Source organism: Dendropsophus ebraccatus, chromosome 4, assembly GCF_027789765.1.
Source record: "Dendropsophus ebraccatus isolate aDenEbr1 chromosome 4, aDenEbr1.pat, whole genome shotgun sequence".
In the NCBI taxonomy this organism is placed as follows: Eukaryota; Metazoa; Chordata; class Amphibia; order Anura; family Hylidae; genus Dendropsophus; species Dendropsophus ebraccatus.
Window position 1 is genome coordinate 66,919,358 of NC_091457.1, and position 18,640 is coordinate 66,937,997.

Below are 18,640 nucleotides of genomic sequence, written 5' to 3' on the forward strand. Positions count from 1 at the left end.
GCTCCATCCGATTATCTAATTAGCGGGCACGGCGATCGCACCTTGCCCTCTAATAGCCGCGGTCTCAGGCTACATGCGGCACCTGGGACCGCGGCGGTTCAGAGCGCGTCCGCCGCGCGGCCCCGCTCTTAACTCCTGCGGGCGGCCCTGGACGTACGGGTATGTCCAGCGTCGCCTATGGGTTAATCTGGAGCCTGGTGGTTCAAAATTCCTGCTAATCTTTCATTTTGCAAATAGAATTGCAGAAATTGATAGGACAAGGACACCAGTATTCTTATGAAAAACATGTCATTACCACAATGTGTGGTCATACTTCTACAGTCATAGCCAAAAGTTTTGAGAATGATACAAATATCAATTTTTACAAAGTCTACTGCTTCAGTTTTTAAAATGGCAATTTGCATATACTCCAGAATGTTATAAAGAGTGATCAGCTTAACAGCAATTACTTGCAAAGTCAATATTTGCCTAGAAAATAAACTTTATCCCCCAAAGCACATTTCAACATCATTGCAGCCCTGCCAAAAGGACCAGCTAACATCGTTTCAGTGATTGCTCCATTAACACAGGTGTGGATGTTGATGAGGACAGGGCTGGAGATCAATCTGTCATGATTAAGTAAGAATGACACCACTGGACACTTTAAAAGGAGGCTGGTGCTTGGCATCATTGTTTCTCTTCTGATAACCATGGTTATCTCTAAAGAAACACGTGCAGTCATCATTGCACTGCACAAAAATGGCCTAACAGGGAAGAGTATTGCAGCTAGAAAGATTACACCTCAGTCAACAATCTATCGCATCATCAAGAACTTCAAGGAGAGAGGTTCCATTGTTGCCAAAAAGGCTCCAGGGCGCCCAAGAAAGACCAGCAAGCGCCAGGACCGTCTCTTAAAAGTGTTTCAGCTGCGGGATCGGGCTACCAGCAGTGCAGAGCTTGCTCAGGAATGGCAGCAGGCAGGTGTGAGTGCATCTGCATGCATTGTGAGGCGAAGACTCTTGGAGCAAGGCCTGGTCTCAAGGAGGGCAGCAAAGAAGCCACTTATCTCCAGAAAAAACATTAGGGACAGACTGATATTCTGCAAAAGGAACAGGGAGTGGACTGCTGAGGACCGGGGTAAAGTCATTTTCTCTGATGAATCCCCTTTCCGATTGTTTGGGACATCTGGAAAACAGCTTATTTGGAGAAGACGAGGTGAGCGCTACCACCAGTCTTGTCTCATGCCAACTGTAAAGCATCCTGAAACCATTCATGTGTGGGGTTGCTTCTCAGCCAAGGGAATTGGCTCTCTCACAGTCTTGCCTAAAAACACAGCCATGAATAAAGAATGGTACCAGAATGTCCTCCAAGAGCAACTTCTCCCAACCGTCCAAGAGCAGTTTGGCCATCAACAATGTCTTTTCCAGCATGATGGAGCACCTTGCCATAAAGCAAAGGTGATAACTAAATGGCTCAGGGAACAAAACATAGGGAAACCCTATATGTTAATCCAGGGGAAGGCAAAAACCCCTATGAAGCAGATGACAATAGCTCCATCACAGGAAGAAAATTCCAATTGCAATCAGAATAATCCCTGGATTAACATATCACCGGAAATCTAATGCCCAAGACAGTTGTGCTAATTCTGACTTGTTAGTTTGTTTTTCCGACTTGTTAATATCAGTCATCTCAGAAGGGAAGGGGGAGTTTAGAGCAGAAAGCAGCATGCTCAAAACTGAGGGAAGGAGACAGAAAAGGTAATGACAGGTATGGAATGAATTGTTAGTCTCTAGGAGGGAGGATGACTAAACATATAGTTTACCAAACCAGATAACACCTTTAAGTATAATAATAATTCTATTTAAAATCATAAGCAATTTCGAATAGTTAGCAAATGCTCTTGTTTATCATCGATCTGAGAATACAAAAATCACTTAGTCTAATAGAACCCTAATAGTCAGGTGGGTGTAAACGTAATTTTCATAATGGGAGTGAATATCAGGTAATGTGAATGTTTTACATTGAGGGCGTGTATGCCCATATTTGGGTTGGCTAAAGGTCCACTTAAAAGGAATCCAACATGAGAATAGCCCTTTAAGAAAAAGACTGAGAATTCCTGCCAGATATCTATCATGCCCTCCTTGACTGCTTCATGGAGCACAAGAAGAATCATTGAAAGATTTGAGCTGAAGAGGGTTTTTATTTAGAACAGTTTATAGGAGAGTGGTTTGCCGTTTCTAATATTAGATGGTTAATAATATCCACAACCACAAGTTGCTGATCTTCTCAAACCATCAATTTTAAGGAAACAGCAGGCGAACAGCTGAATGTTCAGTTTCACCGAGTTATAATCTACAGCTCAGAAAGTAACATAGAGCTAGAGCTGGACTGAACTTTTTGAGCAAATATGTATAAAGACATAGGGAGGTATTTATAATTCCCGTGCCTGTGGTACATTGGATAAAAGCTGCACATTTTCAGCAAACCAGTAGGCAGGGCTGGACTGGGAATAAAATTGAGCACTGGCACTGCACTGCTGTCTGTTTTTTGTTTAAGTTTTTCTTTTCTACAAGATTTTTTTGTTGCTTTTACACTATTTTTAAAGGAATGTTTCTGACAAAATATACTGATGAGCTATCCAAAGGATAGGTCACCAGTCATGGATCATCATCTTCTGTTCACTTAAATAGGAGCTGAATTCTACAGGTCGATACTAGAGATGTGTGAGTGTGACTCAATCTATTGCTTGACATTTGAATAGCGGTGGGGGGCCAGACTGCTTATTAACACCTGTGATGCCCAAAAAATAAATAAAAAAATAAAAATATGATTTAATTTGTAGTTGGAGCTGCTGCACAGTACATTGTTTAAAAAACTGATTGTTAATAAAGCTTTCTCAGTTAAAAAAAAAAAAAAAAAAAGTAATTGTCCAATCACTGATTGTTATTTGAACTGGTTGACTGGTTGCTGAGGTCAGCGACCAACTACCACGATCACTGGAGCTGTAAATAAGACTTGTGGCGACCTGTGGTTTCTGAGCGGTAATTTTCTGCCTGTTTTTCCTGTCACAGACGCCTGATGGACGGCACAGCTCCTCGGTACATCCCAGAACATCTACTGGTAAGTGTTACACAGGACATCAAAGGGGGAAAGATTACGGTGAGACTGGTCATGTTAGGGGGGCATGCAACTAGCTTACTATTATGTGATTTATACAGGACACAGATGACATTAGTGATGGCGACCATGGACATCTGTGAGAATTTTTTTTTATCTCCAACACCTCTAGTGTTATGGCCGCCATTTCGATCATACATAGCTCTCTAGTCTGTCCCATAGAGTAATATGGGTGTCTGCAGCCTCCTCAATGACAGATTGTGCTGCTCTATACAGACTGGATATTAGAACGTATAGGGGGAGATTTATCAAGCTCTCCTACAGGAGCAATGTATTCATTAGATCTAGTAAAATGAAAGCTAATCTGTGATTGGTTGCTATTGGCAGCAAAGCACAATCGTACTTTAAGACTGCAATAAATATCCCCTGTAATCCCTATATGTGCCCATATTGTGTAAGGAAATGGCATCAGTGTATAACCACTAGGAGGCCTAGGCTAGAAAGGGTGCTGGGAGAGTCCACATTAGAAGGCTGGAGTGGCCTTGGCTGAGAAGGGTGATAGGAGGGTCCGCATTAGGGAGCTGAGAAGAGCGTGAGCTAGGAAGGATGATGGGAGGGTTCAGTGTTAGGGTTCTGGAAAGGGTGCTGGGAAGGTCCACATTAGAGGGCTGGGGCGGCCTTGGCTGGGAAGGGTAATAGGAGGGTCCGCCTTAGGGAGCTGAGAAGAGCGTGAGCTAGGAAGGATGATGGGAGGGTTCTGTGTTAGGGGGCTGGGAAGGGTGCTGGGAGGGTCCATGTTAGGGGGCTGGGGTGGGCCTGGGCTGGACCGCAGGACAGATCTTGGATTAAAAGCAGCTACAAGCGGTTTGGGGGGGGGCATATTGTGGGTACAGAGTCGCTTTAAGTGCCTGCGGCGGGACTGGTACGGGAAGGGCGCTGGGAGGGTCTGCCTTAGGGGCTGGGGTGTGCCTGGGTTGTGAAGGGCTCTGGGAGGGTTCACGTTAGGGGGCTGGGACGGGCCTGGGTTGGGAACGGCGCTGGGACGGTTTACGTTAGAGGGCTGGGAAAGGCCTGGGCTAGAAAAAAGGGCCATGGGAGGGTTCTGTGTTAGAGGGCTGGGAAGGGCCTTAGTTGGGAAGGGCGATGGAAGGGTCTCTGTTAGGTGGCTAGGGTGGGTCTGGGCTGGGAAGGGCGCTGGGAGGAATTCTTTGTTACGGGGCTGGGAAGGGCCTGGGTTGGGAAAGGCTCTGAGAGGGTCCATGTTAGGAAGCTGGGAAGGGCCGGGGCTGGGAGGGGCCTTTGTTGGGAAAAGCAATGGGAGGGTCCGCGTTAGGGTCCTGGGGCAGGCCTGGGCAGGGAAGGGTGCCAGGAAAGGCTCGGGCTCACAGTTTTAAGGAGTTCAAGGTAGTTTTTAGCGAAGGAAAGGTAAATAAAAGGTTGGGATGGGTAATCGGGTTAGGATGGAGGGGCTCCTCTTGGTGTCTTCACCTTGACTTGGTGAGAGAGCTTGTGCGCCTTGGTGATCTAATGAGCTAAGCTGGTGGGAGTAGTACTCCTGGCGGGGTCACCTGTGCAAGACAGGTCAATGGGGAAAGGCCAGACTAAGCAAGGCACCTAGAAGAAAGGGCTGGTATTCTACAAATATTTAAATAGTTAAAATACAATGCAGTAACCATAAGAAGGTGGGGCCTGCTTGGAACTTGTAGATAAAGGGTATAGGGCTGGCTAGATACAATAAAATACTGTCTAAATAATACAGTTTTTTTTATAGCAAATGAATTAATATGTTGTGAAGTGCATAGAGGGTACTGTGCTGAGGAAGAGCCAGCCGTCAAGCTGTTCATGGACTAGCCCACTTAGCACACTGGCCCATCTGGCATTTGCCTAAATTGCCATATGGGCAGTCCAGTTCTGCCAGTAGGTAAGTTTGGGCAAAGAATGTGTGACTTTTTGCTGCTGTCTGCCCTTTTTGCCTGATGGGCAGATAAGTCGGTGCGTAAGGTGTGAAGCAGCGTGGTACAGTTTACCATGATTTACAAGCAGTTGTAAAATATAATTTCTAAAACTGCCACATGGCATCCTCGAAGACCCGGAGGAGGATGCCTCGCCATGCTGGTGAGGCGCAAGCCTCTCAATATATTTGCTATGTTCACACACTGTTGAAATTAAGTGAATGACCGTCATTTATTGACAAATAACGGGCGTTATTTCAAAACAACGGCCTTTGTTTTAAAATAACTGAAATTATTTGCCATTAAATGGCAGCTATCCACTCAATTTCAGCAGTGTGTAAAGATAGCCTTTCTGTGTTTTCAATCCACTCCTGGTTTTGGTTGCAAAATACTGACCAAAACTAGTGTGTGTGAACCTAGCCTAAAGCATTAGTGTGATGCATAAAGCATTTGACATATTGTCCAGACATGCCCAAAGTTTAGATTGCATCGCGTCTTCTGACACCTGAGACAATTGGGTGAATTGAGTTGGGTGAATTGCCTGGCCATTACCTTCACGTCCTGGCTGACCACCCAATCCCACTAATTACCAGAAAAGGGGTTCATATTAAGACAAATGTTTTTACAAAAGATACTAAAACTTACAGTGTCACTGTCACCTCCTTTTTGCATTCTGACATCTCTACACAGGTGTAAAGGGTAAGTTTAGCGTTTTTCATACCTTATTTCATATCATATGTCATGGTGTTTGTTCAAGTAAAAAGTGTCCTTTTATCAACTGCAGATTGTATTAAGTAGGCGTGGCCTTGCGGCATTAGTGCCACTTAGCCCCGCCCACAACGGCACCGTTGGCCCCACCCCCTCGTCGGCCATTGGCCCACCCCCTCGCCGGCTAATCTTGCTAAACTTGCTTAACCTGCAACTCTGGTATTCAGGTGAATTATCAGTACGTGACACCAGTATTCTGCTGACAGATTATATACTATGTTGGAAATTTCCCTACAGGTACAAACACACACGGCGTATTCGCAGGGAGTTTCTTGCTGCGTATACGCAGTGAAACTTGCTGCGAATCCTGTGCCTGTGTATTCAATGGCAGACAAAATCGCAGCAGGGATGTACATCCTGCTGCGAGTTTGTCTGCAGCCCGCCCCATTAACCCCCGTCCGCCGGACATTATACATTACCGGATCCCCGCTCCTGTTTGCTTCGGGGCTCCCGGTGTCTTCACGGCCCGTCCCGGGACGTGCCGGGAGCCGCCGAAGCAAGCAGGAGCCAGGATCAGGTAATGTATGCCCGGCCCCCTGCAGCCCCGATCGTCCCCAGCCCCGCAGCCCCCGGCCGCACATTGCCCCCAGCCGCACATCGCCCGCAGCCCCCGGCCGCACATAGCCTGCAGCCACAGGCCGCCCCGATGGCCCCCGCAGCCCCGATCAGCCGGCCGCCCCGATGCCCTCCCCCCCCTGCAGCCCCGATCAGCCGGCCGCCCACAGTCCCTGCCGCTCCGAACGCCCCCTCCCCACAGCAGCAGCCGCCCCCCCCCCCCCCCCCGCAGCTCTGATCGCCGGGAAATTGGGGCTGCGGGGGGGGCGATCGGTGCGGCCGGCTGATCGGGGCTGTGGTGGGGGGGCTGATCGGGGCTGCGGGGGGGTTGCTGATCGGGGCTGCGGGGGGCAGCTGGCTGGAGCTTATACTTTACCTGCTCTCCGCTCCGGCTTGCTGAAGACACCGGGACCCTTGGAGCAAGCCGAAGCCGGGATCAGGTAAAGTATATGCTCTGGCGGCCGGGGGGTTATCGGTGCGGACTGCAGACAAAATCACAGCAGGGATCTTTATCCCTGCTGCGATTTTGTCTGCCATTGACTAAACCAGGACAGGATACGCAGCGAGTTTCACTGCGTTTACGTCCTGTGTGTTTGTACCCTACAGGTGTATTCACATGTACAACTAGTGTGCCATGCAATGAAAACGTCCCGTGATTGGGTATACTGGTTGTCAGGACTGTGCCTTTGCGCTCCTCGGTTCAGGCTGTGCGGCCGAGAAGGTGCTGAGTTTGATGTTTCTGTGCAGTTTCCTGAACCCTGTCTGAACACAGGTGTATATTAGGTTTGTTCAGCCCCACCCCTTTTGCTTGCTATGCCTTGGCAGCTTCAGGGTTAAAGGACAACTCCCGCGGGACCCCCCCCCCCCCAAAAAAAAACACAGACACACACAGACACCATACTCAGCATCCCTCCGGTGACGATCGCCACTCCATTCGCCCGCCGTCCGCCTCACCGTCACCGCCGTCCGCCGTCCAGCGATGTCTCTGATTTCCGGGTCCTGGGGATGGAAAAGGCTGCCAGTGCGCTTGCGCACCGGCAGCCTTTTCATTGGCTGGAGCGCATCACATGGCTTCCAGCAACCTCAGCCAATCAGGGCTGACGAAGCTGGAAGCCATGTGATGCGCTCCAGCCAATGAAAAGGCTGCTGGTGCGCATGTGCACCAGCAGCCTTTTCCGTCCCATTCACTCTCTATGAAGACGCCGAAGAGGAAGAAGACCCGGACCGCCCTCCGGCTCTGACGTCGTCGTCACCAGATGCCGCCCGGGAGAAGAGGACCGTGACGATCGTAATAGGTAATGTATATATTCTTTAACTTCCGGGCGGGGGGGTCCTGGGTCCGAAAGTGGGGGAAGGGGGCCAGACCGGGTATTTAACCACATTACAAAGTTATATAACTTTGTAATGTGTGTTAAATAAGCTAAAAAAAAAATTCGTGGGAGTTGTCCTTTAACCCTGCTGCTGTACAGGTGATCTGTGTTGAGGATCAGGGGCCAATCAGCTGCTGGACTGAGTCCCTGATCCTCCATAAATAGTATTCAGCTCCAACAATCCCTGCTGGTTATTGTAGTTCTATCACTCTTGCTCAGCTTTGTATTGAATCTCTCTCTGTTTGACCTTTGGCTTACTCTGTTTTGATTATCCTTGTTTGCTGCCTGCCCTGAAGCTCATGCATGTATCTGGACCTTCCTCTTGCCTGTTGCTTTGTACTTTTCTGCCTGCTGTTGCAGACCCGGACTGTAGACTGTGATTGCATTGTGTTTGTTTGTTTGTCTGTCCTGTTACGTGTTATCCACCTGTTTCAGTGTAGGGACCGGCACCGTGGTTGCCCTAGTTGTGGCAAGTAGGCAGGGACAGTGGGCAGGCTTAGGGCTCGCTGTTCTTGTCATTTCTGCCTATCTTACCAGTGTTTCCCTGTGCCAACACTGGTATTACAGAATTGTATATGTTTCATATATGTTGGAACATAGTCCCAAAGACTTTGTTATACCTGTGATGCATCTAAAAAGATGGTATAACCAGCATTAACTGAAGTAGTTGAGTGTCGTTGTTATATTCCCTGCCTATGTGTAGGATTGGGACATTTCCTGCCACCTCTACATGGGTCTGTTATGAATACACATACTGGCAGATATCGGCCATAATCATTGTATGGATGTAGGAGGGCAGCAGAGTGGCACCACATGAGGCCACCTACCAGGGCACCCCCATGGGCACATACATGAGGGACTCTAATGCCAGGCAGAGTCCGGAGCATGCTGTGAGGTAGAAGCCCCGGAATACACACACCCTGGTTGTGTCAGTGCATTCTTACTATATTCCCACCCAGAGGGGAGGAGACGCCTGAGAAACAGGAGAGTCACACAGAGACTGGAGATGAGCGGAGCTGGGGGAAGGAGACGCTGCAAAGTGCCAGCACCATGACCTGGAGCTCAGCAATCTGCTAGGAGCCCCCAAGGAGATGTCCCAGAGAGCCATAGTAGTGCCCTGCTCCTGAGGAGACACTGGAAGTGGCAGCACATCCCCACCAGGCACTGCACCCACACACCAGCCACCCGTGCCCGGCTCCTCACATGGAAGAAGTGCTGTGCGGGGCACAAGTCTCTGGGGAGTAGAGCCAGGAGCCTGAACTGTGAGTACAAGTTCTCTGCCAGTCCATCAGGGTCTCAGTGTAATGCCCATGTGCTGCCCCCACAGTATACCTTATATTACTCCAGTCTGATATATTGGCAGCACAGGGTGTAATGGCCGCAGGGCTGTGTACAGGCATGTAGTGTGTACTGGGAGCATGGGCCAGGCTGTGTGCCCATCTGCTGGCCTCTGTGACCCCAGCATTATTGTACTACCTGTGATGTGTAATATATAAGTACCACCATTATATCACCTGTAATATACCAACACCATGGTTATATCTCCTGTAATATGGTTATATCTACTGCAATGTACAAGCACCACCATTATTATACCACCTGTAATACACCACTGCCATTATTATACCACCTGTAATACACCAGTGCCATGATTATATCTCCTGTAATATACCAGCACCACCATTATACCCTGTGTAATATACAATTACCATTATTATACCACCTGTAATATACCAGCACCATGATTATACTACCTGTAATATACCGACACCGTGATTATACTACCTACACAAGCACCATGATTATACCCCCTATAATATACTGATGCCATGATTATACCGCCTGTGTTATCTCAGAACCATCAATATATCACCTGTACAAAGATACACTCAATAGGTTGTACACTAGACACAATAACTATATATATATAATATATATATATACACACACACACACTTCCTGGTCTGGATTGGTTGGAGGAACCAGTTGTGGTGAAAATGGTGTTTTAGGATGCTAGTCACAGCATAGCCCAAAGACAGCTCCCATGTCAGGTACCAAACTTTCCCGATGTTACACACATTTCTCTATTCTTTAGGTCACCCCGAAAAATGCGGCTATCAGAACAAATGATTGAATATCGGTAATGGAAAGTGTGCTAATTTTATAAGAGTCCAGTATCTCACACACATGTGCTCTTAAGGCTACATGGGAAGTAGCTCTTGGAAACACCCTTTTTCCAGTATACGTTCCTCCATGATTATACCACCTGTACCACTAATACACTGCCTCTATTATATCAGTACCACTGTTATACTTTACCTGTGATATACAAACACAATCATTATTCCACCTGTGATTTACAGTACAAGTACCATTATCATACTCTCTGTTATATGCGAGTACCATCAGTATACTACCTCTAATATAACAGCATCACCATAATACTACCATATTTGTAATATACTAGGACCCCCAGCTGGTCTTTAGTATACCAGCACTACGGTTATACTACCTGTAGTTTATCAGTTCTATACTACCTGAAATATACCAATGCCAATATTGTACTACCTGTAATATACTAGCACCTCGATTATAGTACCTGATATACTAGGGCCACTATTATACTACTTGTAAAATACCAATGTCAGCATTATACTACCTGTAATATATTAGCATCACCTTTACAGTACCCATTATAAACTAGCTTAGCAAGTATAGTACCTGATATACTAGAGCCACTATTAAACTACCTGTAACATGCCAACCCCACCATTGTACCACCTGTACTACCATTACACTACCTATATCAGCATCCCCATATTCTGCTATTTGTACTATACCAGATATCTACAAGGTGACACTATTCTGTGTATAACCGCATCCTGTTATCATACATACATACAGCACACTGCAGCTGTTATCATACATACAGCACGCTGCAGCTGTTATCATACATACAGCACACTGCAGCTGTTATTATACATACAGCACGCTGCAGCTGTTATAATACATACAGCACACTGCAGCTGTTATCATACATACAGCACACTGCAGCTGTTATCATACATACAGCACACTGCAGCTGTTATCATACATACAGCACACTGCAGCTGTTATTATACATACAGCACACTGCAGCTGTTATTATACATACAGCACACTGCTACTGTTATACATACAGCCCACTGCTACTGTTAGGCTATGTTCACACTGCGTATATGTCCGGCCGCATATTTTCGCGGCCGGACATATACGCGGTAAACTCCGGCCGGAGATTTACGCTACTTGCGGCCGGCTACGTACGGACCGCGAACTTACCCCCGAAGTCTACTTACGCTTCCCGAGCGCCCTACGTAGCGATCTGACAGTGGTCTTTTACGTGGAAATCTTCACCTAGCTCCGGACACCCCACAGAACCTTTTGGATCGGCATAAAAAGCTGCAAAAATGAAGAAATCACCACAACGTACGGGACCGCATTTTACGCTATGTGCATAAGTTACGGCATTTTCGTCCGCAAACAATGGTCTGGTTCATTTTTTACGCCGTCGCGTACGATCCGGCCGTAAGTTCGTACATAGTGTGAACTGTGCAGCCGTACTTCGTATACTTTCCATTGTACGCAAACTATGTAAGTCTGCGGCCGCTTATTCACAGAACGCGCTACGGCCGGAAACTTACGTAATAACATAGCCTTATACATACAGCACACTGCAGCTGTTATCATACATACAGCACACTGCAGCCATTATCATACATACAGCACGCTGCAGCCGTTATCATACATACAGCACACTGCAGCCGTTATCATACATACAGCACGCTGCAGCTGTTATCATACATACAGCACGCTGCGGCTGTTATCATACATACAGCACGCTGCAGCTGTTATCATACATACAGCACGCTGCAGCTGTTATACATACATACAGCACGCTGCAGCTGTTATCATACATACAGCACACTGCTTCTGTTATACATACAGCACACTGCAGCTGTTATCATACATACAGCACGCTGCAGCTGTTATCATACATACAGCACGCTGCAGCTGTTATCATACATACAGCACACTGCTACTGTTATACATACAGCACACTGCAGCTGTTATTATACATACAGCACACTGCAGCTATTATCATACATACAGCACACTGCAGCTGTTATCATACATACAGCACACTGCAGCTGTTATCATACATACAGCACACTGCAGCTGTTATCATACATACAGCACACTGCAGCTGTTATCATACAGCACACTGCAGCTGTTATCATACAGCACACTGCAGCTGTTATCATACATACAGCACACTGCTACTGTTACACATACAGCACACTGCAGCTGTTATTATACATACAGCACACTGCAGCTGTTATCATACATACAGCACGCTGCAGCTGTTATACATACAGCACGCTGCAGCTGTTGTCATACATACAGCACGCTGCAGCTGTTATCATACATACAGTACGCTGCAGCTGTTATCATACATACAGCACGCTGCAGCTGTTATCATACATACAGCACGCTGCAGCTGTTATACATACATACAGCACACTGCAGCTGTTATCATACATACAGCACGCTGCAGCTGTTATACATACAGGACGCTGCAGCTGTTATCATACATACAGCACGCTGCAGCTGTTGTCATACATACAGCACGCTGCAGCTGTTGTCATACATACAGCACGCTGCAGCTGTTATCATACATACAGCACGCTGCAGCTGTTATCATACATACAGCACGCTGCAGCCGTTATAATACATACAGCACGCTGCAGCTGTTATCATACATACAGCACGCTGCAGCTGTTATCATACATACAGCACGCTGCAGCTGTTATCATACATACAGCACGCTGCAGCTGTTATACATACAGGACGCTGCAGCTGTTGTCATACATACAGCACGCTGCAGCTGTTATACATACAGCACGCTGCAGCCGTTATCATACATACAGCACACTGCAGCCGTTATCATACATACAGCACGCTGCAGCTGTTATCATACATACAGCACGCTGCAGCTGTTATCATACATACAGCACGCTGCAGCTGTTATCATACATACAGCACGCTGCAGCTGTCCAGCCACCCTACTTCCTGGCAGCACATGTATTAGCTGTGGCTGCACAGTAGACACCAGTGTGTGACACCCGCACAGCCCTCATCGTGTCACATCCGTGTGTACATAGTAGTGCGGCCCTGCTGCTGTGTCACAGTCATCACCCTCTCAGCACTGATCCTTGTGTCACACACCTCATGTGCACAGCTGCGCTTAGTCAGTGTGACCACAAAGAGTCCCTTGTTTTACTTTCTCTGGTTCTCTTCCTGTTCTACATGTTCTGTATACAGTATACTACATATCCACCATTACAGTCTACACGTGGACATCCCCCACATTTCCCAGACCCCTGATGACACAACTGCAGTATACAGCCCCCATGTCTCTGCAGAACATGGCAGGTTTGTCATTCAGGACTGTAGAAAAGTGTGGTGAAGCCTGGATACAGAGACTCCTGATGCTGAGGCTACTTATGCCATGGGAATGCTGAGGAGGGGATGTCTGAGGAGGAGATGCCAGGGACTTCATGTTATGCTCTTGTGACAACTTTTAGATGTGGAAATGAATTATGCCCCTGCCTATGTGTAGGATTGGGACATTTCCTGCCACCTCTACATGGGTCTGTTATGAATACACATACTGGCAGATATCGGCCATAATTATTGTATGGATGTAGGAGGGCAGCAGAGTGGCACCCCATGAGGCCACCTACCAGGGCACCCCCATGGGCACATACATGAGGGACACTAATGCCAGGCAGAGTCCGGAGCATGCTGTGAGGTAGAAGCCCCGGAATACACACACCCTGGTTGTGTCAGTGCATTCTTACTATATTCCCACCCAGAGGGGAGGAGACGCCTGAGAAACAGGAGAGTCACACAGAGACTGGAGATGAGCGGAGCTGGGGGAAGGAGACGCTGCAAAGTGCCAGCACCATGACCTGGAGCTCAGCAATCTGCTAGGAGCCCCCAAAGAGATGTCCCAGAGAGCCATAGTAGTGCCCTGCTCCTGAGGAGACACTGGAAGTGGCAGCACATCCCCACCAGGCACTGCACCCACACACCAGCCACCCGTGCCCGGCTCCTCACATGGAAGAAGTGCTGTGCGGGGCACAAGTCTCTGGGGAGTAGAGCCAGGAGCCTGAACTGTGAGTACAAGTTCTCTGCCAGTCCATCAGGGTCTCAGTGTAATGCCCATGTGCTGCCCCCACAGTATACCTTATATTACTCCAGTCTGATATATTGGCAGCACAGGGTGTAATGGCCGCAGGGCTGTGTACAGGCATGTAGTGTGTACTGGGAGCATGGGCCAGGCTGTGTGCCCATCTGCTGGCCTCTGTGATTAAACCATCTGTAATATACCAGTGCCATGATACCACTTGTAATATGCAAGCACCAACATTCACTACCTGTAAAATTCCAGCACCCCCTACATACTACCTGTAAAATACCAGCACCACTGTTGTACTGTTATTCACCAGGACCAGTATCTTACATCCTTTAATATACCAGAACCAAAACTGATCACCTGTGATATGCCAGCACCAGGACTATACTACATGTAATATACTAACACATGGGTTAAGGTGGTACAATACTGGTGCAATATGATAATGGTGAAGGTATAGTACAGGTAATATTATGGTGGTTCTGTTATGTTGCAGGTGGTATCATGGTGGTGCTGGTATGGTATAGGTAGTAAAATAGTGGTACAGGTATACTGTAGGTGATATAATGCTGGTGCTGGCATACTACAGGTAGTATAATGATGAAGCTGGCATGTTACAGGTGATATAATGCTGGTGCTGGTATTTTATAGGTATTATAATAGTGGTAGTCGTATATAACTAGTGGTAGTGGTATAATAGTGTTATATTGCAGGTGGTATAATGCTGGTGTGGGTATATTACAGGTGGTATAATGCTGGTGTGGGTATATTACAGGTGGTAAAACGGTGGTGCTGGTATATAACAGGTATTATAATAGTGGTAGTTGGATATTACAAGTGGTATAATGGTGTTGGTGTATTACAGGTGATATATTTATGGCACTGGCATGTTACAAGTGGTATAATTGTAGTTTTGGTATATTACAAGAAATATAACTGTGGTGGTGCTGGTATACCACAGGTAGTGTAAAGATGGTGCTGGTATACCACAGGTAGTGTAGAGATGGTGCTGGTATACCACAGGTAGTGTACAGATGGTGCTGGTATGTTACAGGTAGTGTAAAGATGGTGCTGGTATGTTACAGGTAGTATAAAGATGGAGCTGGTATATTACAGGTAGTGTAAAGATGGTGCTGGTATATTACAGGTAATATAAATATGGTGCTGGTATATTACAGGCAGTATGAAGATGGTGCTCGAATGTTACAGGTATTTTAATGATGGTGCTGGTATATTACAGGTAGTATAATGATGGTGCCAGTATATTGCAGGTAGTATAATGATGGTAGATATATGTTTGTCAGCTCACCGACCAAGAACTCTCTGGTGCCCCGGATTCACATCTGGCAAATGCGTAGTACTACGGTTCAGGAAAGAGAGTCGGTAATCCAGCACTTGAAACAGAGAGATTCGTTTATTTTTCAATGCCAAATTTACAAACAACACCTAAGTGTAGTGACCCCACATGACGCGTTTCAAGCGCATGCGCGCTCTTGATCACCAAGAGCGCGCATGCGCTTGAAACGCGTCCTGTGGGGTCACTGCACTTAGGTGTTGTTTGTAAATTTCACATTGAAAAATAAACAAGTATAATGATGGTGCTGGTATATTACAGGTAGTATAAAGATGGTGCTAGTATATTGCAGGTAGTATAATGATGGTGCCGGTATATTGCAGGTAGTATAATGATGGTGCTGGTATATTTCAGGTAGTATAATAATGGTGCCGGTATATTGCAGGTAGTATATTGATGGTGCTGGCATATTACAGATAGTATAATGATGATGCTGATATATTACAGGTAGTATAATGATGGTGCTGGTATATTACTGATAGTATGTTCATGGTGTTTGTATATTACAGATAGTATAAAAGAATAGCAGCACCAATATTTAACTAGCTGAAATATATTAGCATTAATGTTATACTACCTGTAATATTTCAGCACCACTATTATACTACCTGTACTATACTAGCACCATCATTATACTACTAGTTTACCAGCTCATCATTATACCACCTGTACTATACCAGTGCCAACATTATACTAACTGTAATATACTAGCACCACAATTACAGTACTGGTAATATACCAGCCCCATCATTATACTACCTACTGTATAATATACCAACACCCCTAAATTCTGCTATTTGTACCATGCTGTGTATCTACAAGGTGACACTCTATATATTGCACAGTGTTCGCTGTACAGATGTGATGACATTGACCCTAGTGTATCTCTGTAGAGGACCCCATACAGCCCTGATCCTGTGTACATTGTGCTGCGGGTCCCTGCTGTGATCCCCGTCATCACCCTCTCAGCGCCTGCACTGAACCTTGTGTAAAGGTATGTTCACACGAGCACGAGATGTGCTTCCGCATGGCTCTCTCTGATGTGCAGGCAGCGAGAGAGGGAGGGCTGGAGCTTCTACAGACTTCATTGGGAGCCTTGGTGCTAAAAAGAAGTGACAAGTCATATCGTTTCAGCATGTTTATTAAAGTCAATAGGAGCAGGGCTTGGGCAGTGCATCCAAAACAGTGTGGTCAATGTCTGTGTGAACGTACCCTAACACATGGTATATGCACAGCGAGTGAGTGTAACCCCCTTGCTTTACTTTCTATGTTTTGTGATCTTCCTGTTCTACATGTTCTGTATACATTACATATTCACCATTACAGCCTCCACGTGGACACTTCCCCCCCTTTTCCCAGAGCCCTGATGACACGGTTTTGCAGTAATACACCTCTCATGGAAGGTTTATCATTCAGGACTATAGAAAAGTTTGATGACACTTGGATAAAGAGACTCCTGATGCTTGGGCTACTTATGCCACCTCTACTGCTATGTACGTGGATGGGTTTGTCGTTCAGGGCCATGGGAAAGCTGGGTGATGTGCCTTGTAGTAAAAGAAGTGCGAGATAACAAAATTGCTTGTTACTTATCCTACCCAAAAGTGGTAAAACTAAGACGGAGCTTAGAAGTATTGCAGTTTGTCAGACAAGGACATTCCAAGGAGTTAGTGTAATGCTCCTGTGTACATAGCAGGTAATATTACAATATCACTAATCCTTTATGTGTGGCACTATTCCCTTCTTGTACTTTGTTTTGGCACAACCATGTCATACAGGTTGGGTAATACTACCCTATAGTGAGGCATTCTGTTCATGATATGATGTCTGTGCCCATAGTCTGTGAATAGCACATAGCTATTGGGGTCCTGATATATTGTAGACGCTATGAGTAATAGGTTTGTACTTCTGCTGTAAATCCGCATTAGCGTGAACTTCACACCTACCACATGAACGTGAGAGCAGGAAATAATGTGTCTGAATGACAGTCCGGGAAGGCTCTCCATACAATGTGCGCCTGTGACTGGCAGCTTATGACGCACAGGGTGGCTCTGAAGTCATGCCTGCAGCATTGCCATAGTGTTGCCAGTTGTGTGATGCTGGACCCAAAGCAGACTGATGCTCTGCAGAAGGGAATAGATGTTACATAAATCATTAGGCGGGGTGCGAGCAGTAGGGGGGAATGGAGTGTAATGGATTGTGCATACATATTCAGATGCAAATACGGATGAAACAGTGACAAGATTGTGATGGAGAGAAAATCACTCACCACCACCCCCCTTCCCTTATCCCTTTAAAGTAAACCATCACAAGTGCTGCATCAGTGCCATCACTCTTTTCCTTGACCTACACTTTAGCAGGGGAGCAGGCATTGTGTCACCCACCAGCTGCCAAACAATGCCAGCAGTCCTGTGCTCCTTCAAAACCTCCTTGTTATTACTCATGGCTCCCCTCATGTTTTCTGTCACCTCTCTCGCGTTTATAGCCCGCTCCATTCCGCAAAGTAGATGTTTCTAACAGTTAGGGACTATTTTGAAGAAGGTGCTGGCAGGGAAACCACAACCTCTAGCTTGCCATGCGCCTCTTTTATTACTGTTATAATTCCTATTGCATGAAGTGACAGACAGCTCAGCCTATCAGTGGTTGTGGCGTTGTCCCATCTCAGCCACAGAGATGGTCTCGGAAGCTTCAGCGATGGACAAGGCTGCGTGAACCAGGCCGGAGGGCACCGGGTGAGTGTGGATAGGTAAATACATCTTTATTATTTTACACCTTTAGATCAAACAACGGCCACTGTTTTTTACATGTTCCTGTGGCTGATACTGCCATATCAGCTGCAGGAATGTCATTTTATTTCTATTTGGATTGTGGGCACATTTGGGTGTGCCTGCAATCCAACTAACGATAGAACTCTGTGCAATGTATGGCTGTCAGAACAGCTATACATTGTGTGCACTGTGAGCGGGGAACAAAGGCCGTTGTTAGTGCACTAGTGGCTGCAAATAATTGACAAGTCAACTATTTGTGAGGCTGCATCGAACAATGGCCGTTGTTAGATACAGCATGTGAACAATAGCGGCTGTTCTCATAAAGTTCAGTGCAGTGCATTATTTTATGACAAGTTATTTTAATAGCCAACAACGGACATTCTTGTCATAAAAAATACTGTGTGAATATAGCCTTAAAGCAAGAGCTGCCCGGACGCTCTCTTAACTCATATGGCCCTAAAGCAGGCATAGGGTTGGGGAAAACTGCTCCTTCCTCTTTTCCCCCTCCCAACAGAGACGTGGATCAGCCGTCCTTTGTCTCT

At 46.5% G+C, this 18,640-nt stretch overlaps 1 protein-coding gene across 4 annotated transcripts in view; it reads left to right on the forward strand.

Moving 5' to 3' along the window:
- Positions 1–2,965: 2,965 nt before the first annotated feature.
- The window catches only part of CPNE2 (copine 2), a 93,860-nt gene continuing 78,185 nt past the window's right edge, over positions 2,966–18,640 (forward strand). For 2 of the 4 annotated variants that reach the window (XM_069966006.1, XM_069966007.1), the window contains exon 1: positions 2,966–3,099. The gene's annotated coding sequence lies outside the window, so the exon portion shown is untranslated. Of the gene's footprint in view, positions 3,100–13,615; positions 13,960–18,640 lie in introns of those variants that run through there. The other 2 variants (XM_069966005.1, XM_069966004.1) reach the window with 2 other exon arrangements.